The sequence below is a fragment of the Lagopus muta genome, chromosome 1, assembly GCF_023343835.1.
Source record: "Lagopus muta isolate bLagMut1 chromosome 1, bLagMut1 primary, whole genome shotgun sequence".
Classification (NCBI taxonomy): Eukaryota; Metazoa; Chordata; class Aves; order Galliformes; family Phasianidae; genus Lagopus; species Lagopus muta.
The window spans coordinates 6102331-6127282 of NC_064433.1; the positions used below are offsets into that span (position 1 = coordinate 6102331).

The 24952-nt window shown below is 42.1% G+C and overlaps 1 long non-coding RNA gene across 1 annotated transcript; it reads right to left on the reverse strand.

Annotated features, from left to right (window-relative positions):
- Window positions 1–3784: 3784 nt before the first annotated feature.
- LOC125696518 (uncharacterized) lies at window positions 3785–24889 on the reverse strand. Its single transcript, XR_007378368.1, has 3 exons — window positions 24686–24889; window positions 7424–7513; window positions 3785–3893 (listed from the first exon to the last, which is right to left on the reverse strand). It is a non-coding gene; the product is annotated as an uncharacterized LOC125696518 (long non-coding RNA).
- Between the last annotated feature and the right edge of the window lie 63 nt (window positions 24890–24952).

A 24952-nucleotide genomic window follows, 5' to 3' on the forward strand; every position in this document is an offset into this window, starting at 1 on the left:
AGCTGATTTTTCTCCTGCTTCATTGTGGACATTCAGACACCTCTCCTGCTGGCATTTTGTGGTATGGCTGCCCAGACCTGAAAATGTAAATTCAAAAGGAGGGGTTGTGCTTGAATTTGGTGACTTTTCACCAGAGTGCAACCTCCAATGTCTTCATAAGGCTGTGTCTCAGATGACATTGATTTGACCAAGAGTGAGAAATGAAGTAAATACAGTGAGCCAAGACAGCCTCTATCTGTTAATCTTTCAAGAAATCCCAGTCACAAGCAGCATACGGTAATTATACCTTCCAATTCTGAAGTTGATTTTTTACAGCAATTTTGAGTTTTCCCCATTTAAGTTTGTAACGTTAAGAGTATTTTGCTCTTTCAAGTGCTGTTCTGCCTATGATCTCTCAGCAGCTTATAGTGATTAATGGAAGCTCCAGTATACTCTCATATGATAGAGGAGACACAGTATTACTGCAGTTTCTTCTTCAAGAAATGAAAATTGCACTCTCTAAACCACTATAATAAGGTAACTGCTGATGAACGTTGACTTTAATGGCTACTGGGATCTCTCACTTCACTACTAAAATTCAGCCACTTGCAATATGTGAGTGCAACTGGCACCCAGCCACTCATAGCCACAGAGATCAGCAGTTCCTGCATCAAAATAAAACAGAAACGGTAGCAGAATGTTGTTGAAATTCCCTAACTGGCAATTTCCTTAACTTGAAAATAAATTTTGTGTGAAATAAAAAACGTGAAAAATAATTTTAAAAGGACTGACCTCCTTCAGATGGGAATGGTTCGAAGTGAAGTTCTGATCAAGCTGAAATTAATTATTTGACAAGATCATTTATTGAAAAATATAGCAGTTGGGTTTAACAGTTGCTGATCCATTTCAGAAAATATTTCCAGACTTGAAGCATTTTCAGTGCAATGGAAATGTTGCTTATTACAGTAATAGCTCCAAGGCAGTGTGCAAATGAACAAGGAGGGATATTCCATATCCCAAAAAGCTTGGAATTCAAAGAGAGGATTCAGGCAAATGGGAAAGAACCAGTGGAAGCTGGCCTCATTTTTCTCCAAGTTTGCAAGAGCCTGATGGCTAATCTACTCTTCCCAGATCCCACTCCAACATCTCTTTTATTGAATCCTAACCATCTCATGGTGTTTTTTCCATACTTTTTCTCAGGAAGGGCTCTCAGTAGGTCGAGAGGTGCTCCCTCCCAGACTACCTTGCATTGACAGACATGAAGGCAGGGCTTCATCTAATGTTTCAATCTTTTTAATGATTATAATTAACTCAGGCTTAGATTGAAAACAAATAAGCAAATGATTTGTATTTTGTGTATTTTGTGTTTGTTATCTCATCGAAAAAGTAGCTCAGGTAAACTTTCTGACATATGCAACCTGTTTTCTTTAAAGGTGTAAAAGCCATTATGCAAATCTGAAGCCAGAAGACTCATTTCTCCCTCAGCCCATAGATAAAACCAGCTCCACTGAGTCCTCAACACCCTGGGATGCCTTGTTATCATGTTGTTCATGCCCTAAACCAGTCATATGACCATTATAATGAGGTACAGATTAAAGGCATCCTTTGCTAGACAGCTTTCAGCCAGCATGGCAGAGCTCACGTTGCCTGAAGACAATAGTGCAAAATCACCTTTAGTGACCCAGGCAATATCCATCTACCCCATGGACTTGCATGAGCCATGGCTCTGGGAAAAAAGCTCTTATCTGTGAACAGTGCACACAGTTGGATCAGTTTTCAATATGCTAAGATCCCTCTTAACATAACTGAACACAGCTTGAGCCCTTTGGCCAGGATTTCTAGGATCTCCAAACATCCAACTCAGGGTCTGCAAGGAGGCAGTCCTTACCCACCTGCCAGCCTTGAACCTCTGTGCACTGCAGAGGGTAATCATACATAACACATAATGAAAATAAGCCAGAATGTTCCTGTCCCTCCAGTTCTGCAGGTCTCCCCCTGCCTGCAGAGACACTGGGTGGCCTTCAGCACCCATCAGCACCATCCTTGACCATGAAGGGTATAAGAATGGGGCTCAGTTAGTCACAGAAAACATTGTGTGACAGCGTTGTGAGAACAGTCTGAATTTGGCAATCCAGGCCTAGCCAAGGCTGACAAAATGTCTGAAGAGAATGAGGGACAGATAGTGGGGACTGAGTTAATGAATGGGCCTACAATAAGACTGCTGGGTGGGAATTGATTCTGTTCTCATCTCCAGTTCCTCAGAGCACCCCTGATTTGTCTTGCATCTACATAATCTTGTCCCATGCCTGTCCAAACTCAACCCAGTGCTTCTGTGACCCCATGCACTCCAGCATCTATCTTCCCACATGCAACTCGGTGATGCTGTAGAAACTGCACCATCACTCATCACATCACTAATGAGCTGTCATTTGGACTTGTCACTGAACAAGAGACATGTTCCCAAAGCTCCCGTGTTTTCAGGAAGGCTCAGGCTCTGGGAAAGAGCATCTCCCTGTAAGGATGGGTTTTTTAAGCTGAGTACATTTATTTGGAGCAGTCAGATTCCCCGTGGACGCTGTTTCCCAAGGCAGTTTGAAAAAAATGGTGTATATAGGAGCTGCATGGGACCTGCATGGTGTTTGTGGCCCCACAGCTCATTCCTCCCCACTTGTTTTGGAAAAGTGCTGTTACACTTCCTGGTGACAAGAAGCAGAATCCAATGGCCAGATATGGGCTAATCTTGGGTCAAAGGAAGGTGAGTATTGTGAGAAGAACTTCACTGTCCTTGGCCATTACAACTGCAAACAAGACATAGTTAGAAAAAAAAAAAAAAAAAAAAAAAAAACAAAACAAAAACAAAACAAACAAAAAAAAAAAACACAAAAAAAATGACCTGTGACATTTGGGATAGCACATTTCCTGACAGATGAAAAATGTCACCACCAACATTTTGTACATCCATGACAGATGAGCTGGCAACTGCTCTAGGTCACAGCCAACCTTTGCTGAACTCATGCTGGCCCTGTGAAAATGACACCCCCGGCCCCAAATGCCTGCCTGCACTTCACCACCCAATGTTCCCTCTGTCAGCCCGTGAGCTCAAGGGGGACAAGTTGTTCCCAGAAAGTGCAGTAACAGGTGAACCAATGGCATTATTCAGATTTGAGTTGAATTCAACAAACAGGTTGGAATCAGAAAGGAAAGTTTTAAAAGAAAAGAAAGCAGAGAAATATCTCCCAAAGCTTGCAATAATTTATTCTTTCCTTTTCTGAGGTTTTCTGAATAAAACCTTTCAGTTTTCTGTTGTGAAATGAAATGTTAAGACCTCAGACTGACACAATACTTTTGTGTTGATAAGAAATCTGTGTGATCTCTAACTATCTTTGAGCAAAGAGCGAAGTGTTGTAGTGAAGGAAGGTAGTCTGTTGTTGCTCAGGACAGGCCTAGGAAGAAAGTAATTTTGAATTATTGTTTTTGTCATTCACTTGGGTGAAGTAGTTGAAAGGGAAGTTTATTTTTTAAACTTGCCACCTGTTCTTCTTGCAGTTTGTGGGTGTGAAGCCAATGAAAATATTAACAGCCATAATCAAATTTAGAGGAAATGTTTTGTATATGAACTGATGACGTGATTATGCAACTTTTTAAAATGGCAAGTGATAGCTATTGAAAGTAAATTTCACTGAGAGTTCAGGCAGAATCAGAGGATAACAGGATCAATAAGGTCGGAAAGACCACTAAGACTGTCTAGTCCAAGCATCAACCCATCCCCATCATGCCCAGTAACCACATCCTTCAGTGCCACATCCACTCTTACCTTGATCACCCACAGGGACAGTGACTCCACCACCTCCCTGGGCAGCCTGTTTCAGTGCATCATCACTGCTTCTGAGAAGACGTGTTTCCTAATACCCAACCTGATGCATAGGAAAGCACACAACTTAAGCTTGCAAACTGCATAGACCATTCCATAGGCCATTCCATAGACCATTAATAATGGATTTTAAGTGAAGTGAGAGTGAAAGATCAGTTTGCCATACACATGCTGAGTTCCTAGAACAAATTAGAGATAACTATTTTTAAAAGTAACATTTAATTTCAGAAAGTAACGCAGCTTTGTTTTATTATAATATATATGTGTATATATAAATCTGTGCATATCTAAATGCATATATACACATATATCTGTGAATTCAGTTGCTTATATATATAAGTAAATAATCACAGACACTCACATATAATAGAATAATAGAATCATTAAAATCAATAAAATCATAAAATCATTGAATCCAACTCAATACAATCAATAAAGTCATCTAATCCAACCACCAGCCCATGCCTGTGATCTCTCTAGACTACGTCATTTGGTGCAACAAATATCATATTTATACGATGTTGGTGGAGGCCTGCATCTTGTGCACATATAACATCATATTTTGATATAATAGATTTGTAAAACAGACCTGAAAAAATGAACCCTGCTCCAAAGAAAAATCAGAATGCTGTGAGATCCCTGCAGAGGAAATCAGCATCTACGTATTTCAGCCATCTACTCCAACAAAGAGATCTCTACAGACGCCTGCAGCTCTATTTTTAAAGATGAGTAACTAATTAACAACTTTATCAGCACATCTTTATCAAAAATTCATTATCTTCTCTGGATTGTAGTTTGCTGTGTACAGGGAAAGAGTTGATTTTAATAACATAATGAAGGGACATCAGTTGGCTTTTGGTCAAATTATAATGATAATAATAGCAACAATAATAACAATAATAATAGAGAGATAAGATAGGTCTCCCTTTTTATATAGTGGTTGACATATAAGCCATAATTTTCCTCCTGATCCTGTTCCCTTACAAACCAGCTAAATCAGGCCAGTTCAGCACCATTAGCACTAGGAGTCAAATGCAAGAGGAACCTAGGTGATTTAAAATTTGCCTTCTTATTGCCTTGCTCCTGTGGCATCCCTGCAGAGGAAGGCAGCAAAATAGATGAAGATCTCACATTGTTCATACACAGTGCCTCTCACTTGTTCTCACTCAGGGCATTTAAAAAAAAAAAGCAATTAGCAACATGGTTCCCAGCCACAGAAACTACAGCTTAGGCCACAAAACGACCCATCCAGTGCTGTCCATGGTCAGTGACAGATTTCAGGTAAGCAAGATCAGTTCCTCTTCCTTTGGCTAGAAATACAAAGGCTTTAGCCAGGAATACAAAAGGCTTTAAGTAAACCCATTCCAGTTTGGGATGGATCATGGGGATATGAAAGTTGCTGGAAAGAAAGGACTGAGTAGGGTGGAGAAGGCCAGACTTTGTGGAGATGAGAGATGACTTGAGAAGGAATTCTTGGAGAAACCTTCAGGGCTGCATGCTGGGGAGGATGAGCTGGTTGAAAGCCCAGGAATTAACTTACACTCATGCACAAAGTACAGGTGGCCCAGGGGCAACCAAAAAATCAAACCCTTTGCGTTCATGCAGGCTGAAAAAAAAAGGGGCTTCTTCTTCTATTTCACCATAAAAAAATGGAGAAAATTTCATAGTCTGTCCATTGAGACCCCGCTTAGCAGGAGTAACCCTCACTCTTAGTAAGGGTCAGCAGAGAGTTACCTCATCTACATTTTCACAGTTGAACAGAGATTTTGCAATTACATGTCATTATTCAGGCCAGGGAACTGTAAACAATGTTAATACGCTCAGAAAATCAACTGTTTTAATGTAGTTTGTGTTTGCAGCTCAATGCTGTCAACTACCATGACTTTACCAAGAAAATTACAGTAAAGGTTTTCATTAATAACCAACATTGCTGGAGTTATATGCATCTACTTTTTGTATCAACAAAGCTTAAAACATTTAAGCCTATATTTATCTCTACCTGAAAGGAAAAGTGGTTTTGATTTTCATTTTAAATTTCATTTTTAAGCTATTGTTGGGATTTACAAGGGTGAGAAAGGACGCTGGCGCTGAGCACCTAATGACTGAGGTTTCCACTATGGGCCATGAGGTTTAACACAAGAAGCTCTATCCCACATGATGCATGCCATGAGCTGCAGAAGTCAATGTATTCACTGCTGAAGGTCTAAGGGCCAAATTATCCCTGCCGGGATGTGGTCCAGGGCAGTGTAGACACTTGAACCTGAGGCTCCAACAACTAGACTTGGAAAATGTCACTGAGGCCTAAAGAATAGTAAAAAAAGTGGAAAAACTCCCCAGGGAACATGTGTCGCTCACAGCTCCTGTCAAAGAAATTGCAGAAAAATTTCAACTGACAAACGTGCATACCCTGGGAGCTGCACTACCACAAATGACAAACCCATCACACAGGGAACAGTAATTGCTGTACCCCTTCAAACAATGTCCTCACTGCTCCACAACAAAGCAATCTGTAGGAGAAAAACAACCCTCAGACCATGCAAATTGCCACGCACCCTGCAAAAATACCCTTCCTAAATCCCAAAGTAAGCAATAGTCCTCCCCCTACCAGAAGGGGAACAACAAGCTCTTACTCTCCATCTCCCTCTCAACTGCCATCCAGAGAAATGAACAAAACCACCATGGCATTTTTCCATCCGGAGAATATAAGAGACAGCTAGTACCATTTATTGAACAGTGTTTTGAACTTCTGGGTGTTATGTCACCTCTGAATGGAATGAAATGGGTCCAGAGGGTATTTGTATTGCCAACACTAATCATAATCATCATGGTAACTCTATGCTCACTGTCACACACACACCAAACACTCTTTCCTCAGTTTGGAGACCACCAGCTAAAATGAGCCCTCAGTGCTGCCCATAGCATGGCCAGGGAAGGTGCAAGAACTTGAGAAAAATACACAGATTTATTCACCTACCCCTATACCCTGCCCTGTATTGCAGTCCAATGGTCGGCCAGAAACTGTGTCTGGAAGCATGACTGGTAGAAGAGCTGCAGCAGGTCTACTAACATCACTAGAAACATATGTGAAATACATATTGCACATAAAAAGCTGTCATTGTGTTTATAATCAAAGCGTCCTCCAAGAGCCACACATTTGGGGTGTACTATATGAAAAATGAAGAAGGTGGTGATACGATGCCTGGGATGCATCTCACCTCCGAGTCACCTGATTGAAGTGACGTTATGATTTTGGTGTTTAGGTTCCCATCAGAGCCAGTGGAGAAAATGAAGCAAGTTCAGCTCCACTGAAAGCCAAGATTAGGTGCAGGGCTGGCAGATATGATACAGATCCTAAGCACCTAAGCTGTTCTGAACTGACCACTGCATTTGGTCAAAAAAATAAAGTCTTCAGTGTCTGGTCTGCTGTTTTCTCGATCGTTTTCCTCTCCATTGAAAATAATGGACGATTAAAGGCTGAAGTATAAACAAAGACACCAAAAGTAGGTATCCTTTCAGGCTGAATCCCACCTTGAGTGCTAGAAATCAAAAAGCAACCCATTATTTGTAACTTACCTGCTTCATGCTACAGGTTTCCATTTTGCCTATTGCCAAAGATAGGAAACCAGCTGACAGATCTCATTTGGATGGTCACAGTCCAGCAACCTGAAAGACATAACAGATAGACAAAAATTGTTCGTGGTGGTTCCCAGACAAACTCAGCAAGTCCTGAAGCTGCCCAGAGCCTGTGGCCAAAGCTGAGACAAAGCTGCTGACTTACTGATCCAATGTGTGACTTCTGGTGAGGCCAAAAAATGCCTTTGATGCAAAGATTGAGCAACCGACTTATGCAAGTCATGTCAGTATCTGTTACATATTGTAAATGTTCTTCTGAAAGACTCAAACATGGTGTAGAGGCAAAAAATCAGAAGCTTGTATAAGGGAAGACTGTAAGAGGAATACTGCAAGACCTGACTTGTGGCACTACTTAGGGTTTAGAATGATCCAGCCTATGGCATGTAACTACAATGTCATAGTATTTTCAAGGTTTTACATATTGTAATAATGAGTTATGAACAAGCTGCCTGGCTTAGTGAGTAGCTGTGAGCTACTAATGCTTATTTATCAAAATACTGTGTACACGATTAACACCTAAGTCTGAAAAAATAAAAATAAATCTGTGTGTTCCAAGTGGAGACAATTCAGTCGGGTCTGAGATTCAGGAAAAAAACAAACAAACAAACAAAAAAAAAACCAAAAAAACCATTGGCAACTTCTTATGCAAACGCTGTTTGAGGGCATAGTATGTGAATTACAGCACCTTGGGAATAAGGGATCTTTCAGCAACCTGCCCACCCTCCCCAAGTGTAATTCTTCACTTTGGTAAATCTTATTTCCTTTACATATAGATACAGGCCTGCATATACAAATAAAGATATTTGAAGTCATCCCCACTAAGTGGAAACAAAGAATGTTATTTGAGATGAGCCTAACAGATTGGATTAAAAAAATAAATTAAAACAGCAACAAACAGCCCTTGAGTACCCATGTGCCAAGTTTAATCCCCTCGTTAATTAAAAATGGCCGAATTATAACCCCTTTCAAAAATTAGGTTTCCAGTGGAAATGCCAACTGAACAGACCCTTCACTGTAATGGCCCTGCTGGCACCCGCAGAACACAATTGCAGAATAGCAAAACATATTGGCACCTCCTGTACGTGCAATTGAAATATTCGTTCGGTGTCGTCTCTTCCTGTTAATTGCTGTGTGGGAAGTGGTCCCCATACAACCTCTTTATCTATCTGCTTCAGAAGCACTGCCTACAACTAAGGGCACTCGAGGGGCACGCTTGGCCAGGCTGTCAGGCTCGTGTGCCAAGCATGGCAAAGTCTCCGAGTCCATCCCTCCTCCTCCTTCCCCAAAAGTGGCAGCTGGATCTGTGCTTGGCTCCCGGGCTGGCTCCTTGGCTCCTTTCACTCTTGGCTGGTCGCAGGGCTGTGCAGCAGCTTGCACGCCTCACTGGGTGGGATGCAGGATGGGATGCCTGCTGCTGTCACTGCAGCCTCGCCTCCCTGCTCGCCCCCTCAGCTCTTTAATGCTTGCTTTTCAGGAGTTGAATTCTCCAGAGGACCCCACTTCAAGCACTGTTTTCTCCCCTTCCAATACCAGCAGCAAAACACTAAAAACCTCACCTGCACTGAAAACCAGTTTGCTTTTCTATGCATGGCATCCTCTCCCATCCAGTTTCTGTTTTCCACTTTAACCATGAGCTTTATGCTGCAGGGCTGTTCTTAATTATGAATTTCTTCAATGCACTGCAGGATGCAGCAGAGCTCTGGTGTCAGCCCTGAGAACCCATCAAACTGACTACATGCAGGTTATAAAATGGCTTCTCCCTTTGCAGATGGATTCCCTGTGTGGATTCAGGACCATAAACCAGATCTCCACTGGGGCCACATCTCCACCAGGGCCCCCCAGCTGTCAGCACAACCACTGACGACCACATATTTTCAATGCAATCTTCACAGCTATCTGGGACCCATCACAGAATATCTATTAAACAGAAACACTGATGCTTAGGCTGAGTTTTGCAGTCAGGGGGTTAAAAAAATTGACACTTTGTTTTTGTAAAGCAATTAAACAAGTTGGGAAAGATAAGGAAAAAACTTTAGTTGGGCTTAAGGGCAGGTTGGTTTTCTGTTTAATGAAGGATTGGCAAAGAAGTTACACTGCAAGGAACCTGACATCTTTCTGATCTGCAGGCAGAATTAGGAAACAACAATCTGTGAAAGCATGGAAGTATGGGTGCATCTGTGGGTCTGACCATGTAGAAGTTAGAAAGTTAAGCACTTAAGGTTTCTTTGTAATGAGAGACAGTATAAGTCTACATTTGCATACCAGCTGTCGTCAAGGACCAACCAAAGTATTTCCAATTCCCTTTTATTGTACTTTGCATTGGAAATTGAGCCTGCAAGTCTATGTGAAAAAAAAAAAAAGAAGAAAAAAAAAAAAAAAGACAAAGACGACTGAAATAAGCTGCAAGCAGAATTTAGGTGCTTAACCATTCAGAAAACAACAATTAAAACTCCCTGTACTGCTGCTGTCTAGGCTCAGAGATATCTAAGCATCCAAAGCAGAACTCTTCATTGAGCATTCCCTTACTCCTCTCCTATACAACACTCCAAAGCATGAACAGTTCTCACAGATGGACACTTGGTCCAAACCCCCACCAAGCACAGCACTCACCATCCCACAGCACCTCCCTTTCTTGACAAACTGGGACAAGTCCAAAGCAAAAAGTGATAGACTTCCCATAGCCTTGCCAGTGGGCCATTGTTGAACAGCACTGACCAGTGGCCAGTGGGCCAATGCATTTGAATGGCCCTCTGCAGTTCCTAAATCCCCGCACAGCTAACGGGAAGCAGAGACCTTTGGGTTTCTTTCTGGGGGGACACATTCCAGGCACCCCATTTCAACCACATCCCCATACATTCTGCCTCGGGCTGCATGCTGGGGCTCTTTGCAACTGACTTCTATCCGGGCTGTTAATAAGAACTCCCCTGACTAGGAAGCCAACATTTCTGAAAACAAAACCATCTCCTGCCAAGCTGATTATATTTACTGTACAACACGGAAGCAAATGAAATCTCTGATTGAAAGAGAAGGAGAAAGCTTTTAATCCTGCTCTGCGACGCTTGCCAGATTGACAAGTCTAGAAATATAAATGGAAGAGTAATTATACAAGGCTCGCTTATGTCGCTGCTCAGATTTATTTTTTCTAATGTAAGAAAGAGAAAGAGACAGAAAAGGCCTGGCTTGTTATATTTCTTTCCATAGCTATTAGTGCAAATTGATTAAAAATCTACATTTATGACGCACCAAACTACTCAAAAGATCTCTTTCTAGCTGTGGTATGATCCAAGCTTTACAGACTGATATCAAACAAAGAAGAGAAAAACAGAAAGGAAGGAAGAAAAATATGAATTTGAAGCAAAGTCCTTGTTACATGTCCTATAGAGGAAGAGGGAAATGTGTGCGCTACCTGATCGCAATGATAACAAAGTAATGGGAGAAATCTGCAGGAATATCTGTTAAATCTTTGAATCAATAGAATAGAATCCCAGAATCAGAATTGTTTGAGTTGGAATGGGCCCTCAAAAGTCACCTAGTCCAACTCCCCTGCAATGACCAGGGACACTTACAGCTAGATCAGGTTGTTCAGAGCCCTGTCCAGCCTGACCTTGAGTGTCTGTATGGATGGGCATGCACCACCTCTCTGGGCACTGAATTCAATCACTGAACAAAAGTGATGGAGAGGACCAAACACAGAAACGTTGGCAATTTATAACCACTAAATAGTAGGAAAAGGTACATCGGAACTTTGGGTTAGGCTTCATCTCAGCACAAATATGCATTTCTTCAGGGGCCTTAAGGACACCATACTTCTAAATTGGACAAGTACTTCCAATCTGAGACCTGTATATCCATCACACACAGCATTTAAAAAAAAAATACAGCATAGACAGGATTTGTCTTGCCTAATTTAAAACATTCACACCAGAGATATCTGCATCTTACTGAGCCTCTGATCCTTTGTAACTGTGAAGAGGAGCAGGCACTTTTACAGCATACTCATCTGACCTATTTTAGATATTGTCTTCGGGGCAAGATGAATCATGCCTTGAATGTGCCAATTTCCCTGCGGTGCCAAAGCAAGACTAGACAACCAGTTTATTTGCTCAGATGAATCCCACGTGGCTGGGGCTGATAGACTTGTGTTATGATCTGGCTGAACATGAGCTGCCTTTGGTCCCAAGTCTGATATCATCCTGCAGAGAATCCTGTGAGTTGGATATATTAGCTCAGAGAGTCACACACTAATTCCATTATGAACTAGAGCTGCCTGGCATCTGGCCAGCTAAAAAGTTAGGTGGTGAAAATCAGCTCTGCATGTACCTACCTATTCACTGCAGTGAGGAGATGATCACTCCTTTGGTGTTGTCATCCTAATAGGAAGCACCATGGGAAGCTAAAGCATCTTGCCCAAAGCCTGTGCTTGAACAGAAAGATTTCAGCACTAGAATCTACTCCTCCAAGCCCCTTCTTGATGAGTTTCTTATTCGTTAGCAAGAAGTTGGATTGCTTTTTAAATGCGTTCGCTACCTTAGGAAATTCTTCATGTCTCTTGAGAAATGCAGCTCTTCAGCTTTAAGGGCAGATCAGCTATGAGATGCCATAAGGAGCCTATGGGCCTCTTGGTCCTCTTGGAACAATCGCATCCCTCATCCACAGCTTGCAGTGAACGTGTGGCTGTGCCTTCATACATCCTATGTACAAATTCTATGATTCTATGATCCTTTAAAAAGCAGTGACTGTCCCCAGACATTGTCAGTGCTGCAACAATAGTGCTATGTTGGCATTTACCATGGTCTGCTAATGAGTATAGTTGTTTTCACTTGAGAAAAAAATCACCATAAATTTTTAGGTTGCTCCCAGAGCCTGGAGAAAACAGCGGCAGATTCAGCCTAATTCCAGCAATGTCAATACAGATCTGTAGTAGGAATCATCTGCATTTTAGCTTTGGTTTCGTGGTGGATGTATATGGACGTCTCAGATAGAAGTGTCGAGAAAATAATTTACATTTTAGTCTTTCCTCCTTTGGTGAGGACTTTCTCTGAAAGGCAGCTGTATAGGTGAAAATTCAGATTGCACAGTGACATTGAATATTGAACAGGAGCTTTCTTTCCAAATTTTGTTTCCAGCAAGGCTTAAGAAAGATAACAAGAGTTTTATATGCCTGATTAAAAAGCCAACACTCCAAACTGTGCGTGTGCAGGTTTTTGGCATGATTTCCATTATGGTCATAATCAGCTGCTTGCCCATTCCAGCTGCTAAATCATAGTAGACAAGACTTGAATTCCAAATATTATTATCATCACCATGGTATCCTGTGCACAGATCCCCGAAGGCACTAAAAGACTTTTAAGGCTCTGACTCTGAAGGCCAGGACCATAAATAAGTTCAGCTCTCACAATTAGCTGACATCAAGTTTTGTTTTGAGGCTTTTACACCGCAGGGACTGAATCCAGAATCTGCCTCACCTCCAACAGGCTCAGGGAGATCAGAGCTCTTCACAGAAAGGGAATGGAAAATATTCTTCCCAGACCCACACACACCACAGAAAGTCACTTTAGGCCCAGTAGATGATAAACGAAGTAACTCAGGACTTCAGGTCCTAAATTTTCATGCTTTCACTCAACATAAAAAATGTCTAAGAGGGGACACTGAACAGCATCAAAGTCGTAGCAAAAAGAGGACTCTCTTAAGAGAGACTAAAACTATCTGAAGGGAGGTTGTTGTGAGCTGGGAGTCCGCCTCTTTTATCATGTAACTAGTGATAGGATGAGAGGGAATGGCCTCACGTTACACCAGGAAGTTCAGGTTGGACATTAGGAAATAGTACTTCTCTGAAAAGAGTGGTCAGGCACAGGAATGGGCTGCCGAGGCAGGTGGTGGAGTCACTGACCCTGGAGGTGTTCAAGGAACATTTGGATGTTGTGTTGAGAGACATGGTTTAGTGAGAACTATTGGTGATCAGTGGATGGTTGGACTGGGTGATCTTGAAGGTCTTTTCCAACCTTGGTGATTCTATGATTCTAAGAGACACATAATCAAAGTCAGAACTTCCAGAATCAAGTGGTCGTAGTTGGAGATTGGTATGATATATTGTCCTATTGTTTTTTATTAGTTTCATTGTCACTTATGTTTTACTTTACCATTCATTCCCTTCTGGACATGCTCCTTGCTGCCTTGCATGTGAACATGGCTAGCATCTGGCTTAATTAGTTTTGCTCTTTGTGCAGGAAAATTCATAAAAAATTATTTTAAAATTGGCCAAAAGAACAAACAGTATAAGGTTATTTTGAGATAAGAATGGGAAATACTTGGTCCTGAAATGGAGTATTCACACAATAGTGTAGGAACGATCCCTACAAAAAGTAATAAAAAATATATCTTTTTTCTGCAGGAAGAATGAAGAATTGTCTTTAGCTGAGGAGCAGTGTTTGCCCTACATCTCTGTCCTGCAACAAATAGCAATAAATAGCTTTTAATGTGTAGCTTTACATACTTTCAAAGACAAGCAGTCCAGGATCACTATTACTCATCTGCAGGTTTTCTCCATTTTAGATTCTGCAGCTAATTTTGAGCAGCTTATGATCCATCTCAGGTGTCTTGTCAGTCCTAAGTCAATGGCATCCTGAGGAACTTTTTGTCAAACTGGCTGCTCAGTCGTGAACATTTTTCTTAAAATTACAATCCAAATCTATGCCAGATGTCATTACGCAAAAGCACCACAAAAAAGGAGAATGGATCTTCTAGGAAGAGCTGCATAATTTCCCCTCAAGATCTCTTCCATTCCCACCATCTTCCATCAGTCTGACAGAAAGCTGTCTGTAAGAACCTCTTGAAATAAGGACTCTACTATTCAGTCACAAACAGATTAGCTTTTGACTGTACTTCACTCCACACTACACCAATCCCATCAGTATAGGAATTGTTATCCTGCAAGAGGTAAGGAAGAAGATGGAAGACCAGATGGTGCTGGAGACCTAAATTATAAAGGTTTATTTTCCATGAAGCATTACTTTTATTTTCTTTTAACTTCAGGAAGCAACATGCCTGGAGACGAAGCGCACAGCATGAACTGTTCAGCCCCGTTGTGCTCGAGGGCAGCTGTGCAGCTGAGTCACCACACACTGAGCTCCCCTCACACTGAGCTGGGCCAGCCTGTGAAACGGATACAGGAGAACCTGGATTACTTCGGAAGAGTTAATTCAAAACTTCAGCAGCCTACCCAGACCATGTCCCAAGTCTGTGCCCACTGAAGGCACGATGAACTGCAGGAAATGCAAATCGAGTTTGGGTTTTTGAGTATAGGAGTGCAATCCACAAAACATTTATCACCTGTGGCTCCTGAAGGGACATAAACACATAATTTTTGCCACTGTAATTACCCAGCTGTCTGGAGTTTTGCAACTGCTCTCAGTAATGTTGTCGTCTCAGCAGGACTGTGTGGATAGCATCTATGTCATGTACATGCCTGTTGGGATCTACAAATTAGGGCTTTCTGTGCATGAGTTCCCTGACCAGCCTTGTTTGTTTCTCAGTTAGGACATAGACACATTACCTAGATTTCCTCTTGTGACCCAGAAGCTCAGACACCTCTTTTGGAAAAGAAGATAGGATCCCACAGCCCCTCCACAAACTGCCTCAGCATCAGAGGGGCTCCAGGGCTTAAGAGAGAGTGAGAAAGTAGAGCCAATGATAAATGCTCTGAGTCAGCATAGAGGATGTGCCTTGTCCAGTTTCTTTCATTAGGAACACATCTGCATTTTGCATTACTTCCTAGAATCATAGAACAATTAAGGTTGGAAAAGATGTCTAAGATCATCTAGTCCAACCACCAACCCATCCCCACTCTGACCACTAACCATGTCCCTCAGTGCCACATCTACATGTCTCTTGAATACCTCCAGGGACAGTGACTCCGCCACCTCCCTGGGCAGCCTGTGCCAGTGCATCACCAACTCCTTCTGAGAAGAAATTCTTCCTAATACTCAACCTGACCCTCCCCTGGCACAGCTTCAGGCCATTCCCTCTCATCTTATCGTGGTTTCCTGGGAGCAGAGGGCAACCTCCATCTCGTCAGAACCTCCTTCCAGGCAGTTGTAAAGAAGGGCAAGTTTTCCCCTGAGCATCCTTGTCTCCAAAAGGAACAATCTCCATTCCATCAGCTGCTCCCCATAAGACTTGTGCTCCAGAACTTTACAGCTTTATTCCCCTTCTCTCAACACATTCAGGTCAATGCGTTTTTGGTAGTGAGGGGCCCAAAACTGAACCTGGTGCTGAGGTGCTGCCTCACCAGAACTGAGGACAGAGGGATGATTCAGCAAGCCATGTACTGATTCTGCACATTTGCTGCCTCAGCAGTAGAGAAGAGGCGTGATTTCCTACAAAATTATCTGCCCTCTTAGGATAAAGTCATCACATTTTGTGACGTGCACAGTCACATGCCCTCTGAATGCTGGAATAAACCAGAGTTCATGTCAATGGAAAACAGAAATAACTGATGAGCATCATTAAATCCCCAAGTAATTCCCCTTCTCCACAATGTCCTTCCTGAAGCCACAGAGAAGGGCAATCTGATGCACACACGTGTCACTGCAGCTTACATCAGTGAGCTAATAGACGAGACCACGAGATTGACATGACAGCCACAGGGCCTGAAGTCAGGTCACAGACAAAACGAATTAAAAGCTTCTCCTTATCGCAGTGCAATATCGCTCCCTCCCCATACCCATCTTTGGCACAGCTGTGTGTATGCAACACTGACAGGGGAAGCTAACCCACTGTTTGCCAAGCTGCTCCTCAGCACAACAGCTCCTAAATCAAGGTCCCACAGCACGATAAGCAGGCCCAGGTAGAACAGCAAAGCTCTGAATTGTTTGTGCCTGAGGAGGGCTGTCATGGGTTTGTGGAGGATGTTTGCAGGTCAGGGAGGACAGGGCAGGCCAAACCTGGAGCTGGCAGCTGAAGCAGCCCCGTTGTCAGGGTGGAAAAAGGACTGACAATATGTCCAGTGAGAGAGAAGTGTGGGAGAAGGGTGCTGCCCACCACGCTCTGGTGAAGATCCTTTCCCTAACACCTCTGACCCCCCCTTTATGCAGCTCCATGCCCTTCCCTTGGGTCCTGCTGCTGTCACAGTGAGCAGAGCTCAGCACTGCTCCTCTGAGATGCCCACAGAGGCCAGCAAAGGCAGAAGGCAAAGGCCAAGTAGGAGGAAGGAGAAGCCATTGAAACCTTTGGCCTCAGCTTCGTGTAATGCAGGACAAGATATGCATACAGACAACGTGCATACAAAGAATTTCTCCTCTCTCCTGCATTTAAAAGTTGATAAGACCATGGATTAAAAAAGCCCATTTAGTCATGCCTTTTGTGGCATTTTAGCCTGTTTCATAATCACTGTAAGATAGAATTTGGCTTTATAGCCCTCCCTTTTCATCCCAGGGACAAAGCCTGTTTTCATCCAGTGTGCCAAGACAGCCTATGAGATTAAAATTATATCTTTTGCAAGACCATCAAGCTCCTGCCCTCAAGGGTCTCTTTCTAACTGTTTCTGGAGACTGCCAGCCTCGCGGGGAGTAGAACTAACTTCAGAAGATGTGAGGTGGAAAAAAATTTTTAAAAATTATTCTTAAAATCAGAGAAAGAGGGAAGACTACTTAATTCCATACAGAAATCATTTCTTCTTCCTGCTAAGCAGCAGTGGGAGTGCAGGCCTTGGAGTTCACGGTTCAAGAGTGCAATCATTTGACGCGCAGTCATTGCCAGGAGGGGAGGCCAACCTAGGCAGACTCTGCAACTCTGACCTTCCAAAAGAAAACCCCAATTTGCAGAGCTATCCTTCAAGGACCTGGCTCCACAGGCATTCGTTGCATTAGCCTTCACCGAGGCAATCTGAAAATAACGATAACAAAGGTATTAAGGTTGAGAAGTTTGGACTTAAGCTCGTGAGGTTGAGGAAAGAAAAGAGGGATATCCCCCACCACCATTTCTCCTAACCAAAAAGCTCTCGTCAGAAATGGCATGTGGATTTTGGAAGAAGGGGAAAAAGAAAAAAGACAAAAAAAAACAACAACTGTTATTTTTCAGTTTTAATATTTAATTAGCCTGCTTAAAAATGCAGGGGATCAAAAAGACAACAGCAACAAAACACACACACACAAAGGGATTAGTCTGATGTTTGGCATTGAAAAAGCCACCAAATGACAGAACATACTGTGGTAATTCATGCCCGTGACATTACAGTGATTGGCTTTTAATGCACTCACCAATAAATTACCACTATTCAAACAAAGTGTTCTGATGAGACAGATGGGCAGAGAGGAACATTCAAGGTTCTTGATTATTTATCAGTTGGCTGAAACATTCAGAGACCAAAGGGAGCATTGCATATCCTACCCCATGAATCACCTTGCAGTGCATAAGTTTATGTTCACATAAACGCCAAAGTGACATTTCCACTACAGGACAGAGGGAAAAGATGCACAAACAGCGTGACTTAGCCAAGGCAGCTTTAAGGGGCCCCATCATCCAGCTGCGAGAGAATACAGCAGGCTTGGGACAGAGCATTGCTCATCTCCTCTGTGGATTTTGCCTGCACCTCCACAGCTCACATAAACCTAATTCAGAGAAGGCCTGCAATTTGATAAGTCTGGAGTATACCTGATTTCCACTTTGCTAATGGAAACCTGGCACATGCTTATAGTGTTCCCCCAAATCTGGGCCCTGCATCCATCAGTCCAGCTCATAAAGCAATTTATGCCAGGCCCCACGTGACACAGCTTTCCGTAGTGCAGAAAATGAATTCAGATCCTCAGAACCCACAACAAAGATGCTTCATTAGGGAAGCTACTAGGCTGAATGCCTTTCAAATATCAGTGCTACTAGCCTCAATTTAAATTAAGGGTATTCAAACCATCTAATTTATTCTTCTCTCTTTTCCCTATACTTCTTCCAGTATGCTCTATGTAGCCACTTTAGCAGCTTAAAGACTTTGTCTTTTGTGACAGTTGGCTCTGCTACACTTACAAATATTACACCATGAAAATATCACATGAGAACAGCTGAACAGAACCTGGTCTTAGACGACATTTTAAACCATTCAGGAAACTGTGAATCCAATTAGATTTTTTTCCAGTATTCTTTTAAATTCAGAATATATAGAGTAGAATCTAGGTTTCTGTCACAAAATATGAGGACTGCTCTGAAAGTAACACATCCTGTTTTATTCTGTCGGCCCACGATGTCAGAAGCAGCTACTGGTGGTATGGCAGTGGGGGTTGAGCCTTTCCAGCAATATCCTGTTGCATTTTGTTGCTGCATGACAGATGGCAGCAGAGGGCCAGTCTGACATGATGGCGTCTGATATGGAAGCGCACATGAAGCAAAGGTGTGGAACTGAATCCTCCACAGGGAAAAAAATGACACCATTGACATTTGTTTATGGAGACCACATAGTGGATGTGAGCACAGTGAGGCAGTGGATGTGCACTTCAGCAGTGACAACGGTGATAAGAAAGATGAGTCACACTCTGGACAGCCATGCAGAGCTGTGACACTACGAAAAGAAGAATGTCTGTCAGCTCAGCCACATGTATTCATGGATTATGACCAGGGAACTGTGTGCGGAGCTGAATATAAGCTTTAATGCACTGGAAACAATGGTGGCAACATTAGAAAATCACAAAGTTCATGCCAGGCGGGTCCCACGAATGCCCACACGGGAACTGAAAGAACATATGCAAGTTAGTAGGACCTACTGGACCAATACAAGGCTGAAGGTGACAGTTTCTTGGTTTGCATCATTACCAGTAATGAAACATGGTGTCATCACTGTGATCCAAAGTCAAAACCATAGAATCACCAAGGTTGGAAAAGACCTCCAAGATCATCCAGTCCAAGCATCCACCTGTCACCAGTGTTTCCCACTGGAACATGTCCCTCAGTACAACATCTAAATGTTTCTTGAACACAGTGGCAGGCAGTCCATGAAGTAATGACATGCGTGAATTCCCCATTGAAGGAAAAGTTCAATGCAGCCCTCAGTGGGAAAAGTGATGTACACTGTCTTTTGGGATAGGAAAGGGATGATCCTGGATTTTCTGGACATGGACAAACCTTCAACTCTGACCACTACATTATGATGCTGGCTAAGCTGAAGGCTTGAGCTACCACCATGTGGCCAGAGAAGAAGACACCTTCTCTTTTGCAGTACAATAACACCAGGTTCCATACCATCTTGAAGATGTGCTGAAAGCCACACCTGGTAGCACCCTTCTTACTGACGCCCATGAGTGCAGCAGCTCAGGCTGTATTTGGTTTGCTCTTGATGACAACATATGCAGCAGTTTCTGCATGAGAAATGGGAGATAAGGACCCCTGGAGCTCTGAACTGCCACCATGCCGGACTGCATTTGAGTGATAATTTTGCACTAGCATTTCTGGACAGAAAATTATAGCTTATTTTACTCTTTTTGTAACCTCCTCTTCATCTTAAACTGTCTTTCATATGATAATTTGAAATATTTTCCCTACACCTTCTATCTTTTATTAAAATGAGATAAAGCCTGAAATATACTGTGAGCTTGGTAAATGTTTTGCTACAGATGCATTTTTAAATAAACATCATATTGAAAGATCCCAGTGCACATTGTTAAAGTGGGATGCTGCTGTCGTTCTTTGCTTTTCTACCCAAATATCCCACTACATCTGCGATGTTGCTGCATCACCCAACGATAGCATGAGCAGTGTATAGGCAAGAAATGGAGACAGAGAGAATATGTTGAAATAACTCACCTATAACAATATGCAGCAAGAGCCAACGTGAGAGTTGGGGATTAGAGCTCAGTTTCTGGTATCCAGCCCCTTGCATAATTCACAGGGTCGCAGTGGCAAGATTTAAACGTGGGACTATCCCTGAGCAATGTGCAGCAAGAGCAGCTTGTGCTACATAACAAAGCTCCACTGAGCCACTTTGCTGCATGCATAAGCATACAGACACTATGAATACTTCTCCCAGCAGGAAAGCCAGGACCAGCCTCAGACTCCTGAGACCTTCATCATTCTGCAGCAACTAACTAAGCCACCTGCCTTGTTCCTATGGTTGAGCCCCAAAGCAATTGGCCAGTCTGATTGTAGACATCTGGAGCCCCCGGGACACTCAGAAAATGTTCTTCCAGGTATGTTTCCCCCCGTAGAATCAGCAACAACACTGCTTTTCCTGCTGCACCACAAATGTCCTTCATCTTCCATCTGCTCCCTTCTTTGGATCTGGGCTGTTTACTAGATACTTCAAAGCAACACTTCAGGGAACAAGTGAACACATAAGGAGGTCAAGTCAGTGCAACGCAGTTGGTTTTCCAAAGGTGATCAGAACTTGCAATTGATTCTCAGCAGCTCAGTTTTCCAGTAGCTCCATTATCACTAGCTCCCTAAAAGACTAGTTTTCTCCAAACAAACCTTTAGATGGGCTGCCCTGTGGAAATACCCCTAAATGAACTGCTACAGGTAAAAAGTGCAAACCACAGTTGTTCACATAAACAAAGGTGAAGGCTCAGCTACTGGTGTAAAAGCTTATTCCAACACTGCAATCCCCATATAGAAATCTTCATTCAAGATGTTGTTCAATAATTAAGGTCAGGGTTAAAACCAAAAATCCTCAGAGTTTTCTTCCCTCTTTCCACACCATGAAGACTCCTAGCAACACTAACCAAAAGTATGGAAATAAATATATATATATATGCATATATATATTTAAAATAAGATAAATGTTTTGGTGCTTTCCCTTGTGACCCTGGAATTCTTGTAATTCATCCGCCCAAATGCATCCAACAGAATAATTTCAGAAAAACCTCTGACCAAAACATTTTGTTGTTGTTGTTGCATTTAAAAGCACAAAAATACCCCCCAGAGCCAGCAGGAATGAATGAGAGATGAACTGAAAGGACGCCTGCTTTGTGTCCTCATTGTGTGCCACCACATGGGGTGTTTGCCCTGTTCCCAGCCTCTCTGTACTGACTTCTGAACTGCGGACACACCGGTGGGACATCCAGTTCTTCCAATCCCTCATGATCAGATGCTTTCTGAAGGTGGTGTCTGTGTATGGAAATGAAAATCCCTTGGCTCATCTACAAAATGACTCCAAGTGGTTAAGAAGACACTGACCAAAGCCATTACAAATCTCGCTCATCTTCTCAAGGTTATTTTGTGATGCACAGACACAGCTTGCCTTTGGGCTGTAGCAATATTAATAAATATGAAAAATAACTTCTGCTTTGCACAACACCACAAATCTACAGTGCCACATCTGGAATTAGCCTTTTCTTGGTGACAAATTCTAAACTATAAACATTCGTAATATGACTGTAAGAGACAATAAATCCTTCAGCAATGTGGAGATAGGAAAAAGCTCCCTGGTACAAATATTATTAACTCAGTGCATTAGAATGGCAACCTAAGCTAGCTCTAGTTAGCAAACACAGTGAAACCTTTTACAGAAAGGGGTTTATAGAAAGGGAAAATGCCAAAATATAATCATGGCTATTTGTGACAAGGAGGAAAGGTGAAACACAACACACTCAGTGGAAATGTGCAGGAGATTGTGATCCCAGAAGCAGCCAAAGAAGAAAGAACAAGAGCCTACCTACATCTAGACATGAGATCAGCATTGGTTGAGTGACCACAGCAGTGAGCAGTGGTGGATGGGTGCTTTCAGCAGCACTCACCTGAATGGCTGAATGCTGTAAGGGCTCCAGGGACAATACACCAATAGCTTAGTTTGCATTGAAACATTGATTAGGGTTAAAGTTCACCCAGCAATTGTTATGCAAAACATTTCAGATAAATGTTAGTTGAGCCACACTTCCACATGCATATGATTAGTTTTAAAATCATAGTTGATAATTATCTTTTCTAATATCAAATTTAAGGCCTCCTAGCACTACACTAACAGCAAGAGTTCATTTTCTACTTAGGTTCATAATCTTGGGTCAGTTAGAAAAAATTTTATGCTATTTGCCTCTCAAATTCATTATCAATTTTCATTTAGCTCTTCACAGGCAGGTGTCCACCCTATAGCTCTCAGACTCCCAGGTGTTTGAATGCTAAATGCTATAAGCAGTAAAATGTTGGCACCTGTAACACAACCATGTATCATAAGGAAATCAGCTGAATTATTCTTTAGAAATTGGTCTGTAACATAGAGAAAGAAAAGCTAATCTATCACAAGGAGGCACTGCTGGACATAGCCTGTGACCAACTAACAACAGTTAGAGTTTCTGGAGAAAGAGGAAAAAAAGGTTTCGTGATGTGAAATTGAGGGACAGTTTGATTGGATTACATTCCCAGGAGTAAATCTTCTATCGAGGAATTAGAATTGGCCACGGTACTTGGGACTGTAACTTAGTGCTGCTCACTTTGTGTGGCTAGGCACGCTGCTGACATGTGCACTGGGAATTTTTAAAGGATGCATTTTTCAAAGCATGCGGGAATTGTTGGCATACCTAACTGGGAACATAACTTTTAGACCAGGAGATGTTGACAAAACCAGTAAATTGTTCCAAGTCTTCCATCAGACAGCAAAAATAAACAAAACCAACCAAAAGATCCCAGAAATACCTAGGAATACACGTTCTGCAAAAAATCATCCACTTATAAAGAACTAATTTTTCAATAAGCAGAAAATGATAGACAGCAAAGAGAAGTGGCAGAGAGGTGCAACCAGGTTTAAAATATAGACAAATAATAACAGAGACTATGGAATTCAAACAATCTAAACTCCAAGAATAATCAGAACTTGCTTTTACAAAATACACTGCTTTTTTTTTTTCCAAAGGATCACGAAACAATCAAATACATTTGAACATAACCAGACATAAGGAAATCCTTCTGGGAGGAGGAGAGGTGATTTCAAGATATTATCAACCAAGAATCAGAAGCCAAATAATTACGGATTCTCTTCTGTCACAGGGGCCTGCATCCAGTTTGGCTTTTTTTCCTTGAGAAATGAGTGTTTAGTTTCCTGATTACTTAGCATTAAAAAGTAAACAAATATTTTATAAGAACAGGAAAAGGGGCAGAGGTTTTGAATTGTAAGAGGGAGGAGGCTACATACACGATGGATATAAAAAAATTCTTCACTCTGAGGGTGGTAAAACACTGCAGCAGGTTATCCGGGTGGGTGCTCCATCGTTAGAAGGGTTTGAAATCAGATTGTTGAGGCTTTGAGCAACGTCTGCACAAAATGTCTCTGCTATGGTAGGGGTGGGTTCCTCCCAGCCCAAACTGTTCTACGATTCTATGGTATTAACACACTCACTGAGCCAAAGGAGTTGTATTGGGGATTAAAAATAAAATGCTGAGGGAGGAAAAAATGAAAAATAAAAATCAGTTTTAATTACATATCTGAAAAGAACAGCTTGTAGATATAGGACAGAAAACAGCCTGTATCTTCAGCAAGGTCTAGAAGAAGGAGGGTTGGGAAGCTGCCTTGGAGCATGGCCAGGTGAGCCCCTACAGAGCTGTTCCCAAGGAGCTCTGTGTGGGCACTGAAGATACACAAGATCAATTACTCTCTTCTCAAACATCCACATACCCACATGAAAAGCACACACACATCCTCAACTTTGCAAACCATAGGAACAATGAACTCATCACCAAATCTCACTGCTAAGAAACACCTCTTTTATACTGCTCTGTTTTAAAGGAGTAGACCACTGTATTCTTATCTGGATGCGAGGAGTGGCTCTTTGCTAGTCAGTTCCTTTGTACATCCACTCTCTACACTGGAAATATATTATCTAAGACAATGTTTAAGATCTCTTGCAATGAGTTTTAAAATGCAGCAATTAAAAGCAGAACTGGAAGATGTCTAAGTGTCCTTGACTTGTTTCCATTTTTTACAGCTGAACAACAGATCTTTTCTCCAAGGTTTTCATTATCCATAAAAGTAATACCATATACTGCTGAGAAACAACTGATATTCATGGCAGGCCAGTAATTCCTGTGTATGTGCATATGCACAGCTGGATCCTGCCTGTACAGCATCAAGTAATGCTGTAGAATCTGCAGACTAGTGAAGTCATATGCTCTACTCGTATGACAACTGCCCATGACTATATTTAACTGTCAGTGAAGAAATCCTTTCAGCCTTGGAGGCCAGAGAGTTGCTCAGCCTTTGTGATTAGAGATGTTGCTGAGAGCTTTTCTCATTATTACCGTTATTTCTTTGAAAGAAGCTTGAATGAAGAAGTCTCACTTTCACAGGAGGTCTGGGCCTTCTATCTTCCTTAAGTCTTTGTTGGCATCATCGTCCTTGATTTCAATGCTCCTTTATACCTGAGACCTCTGAACCAAAGCTGTAAAGAATTTTCAGAGATATAATAAGATTCTTGAAGTTTGTCAGAATTAATAGAATTCATTTCCCTTCTGCTGCATCTTTGTATTGTTCCGCCACTTCAAACGGAGCCCACTTAGCTTCTTCTG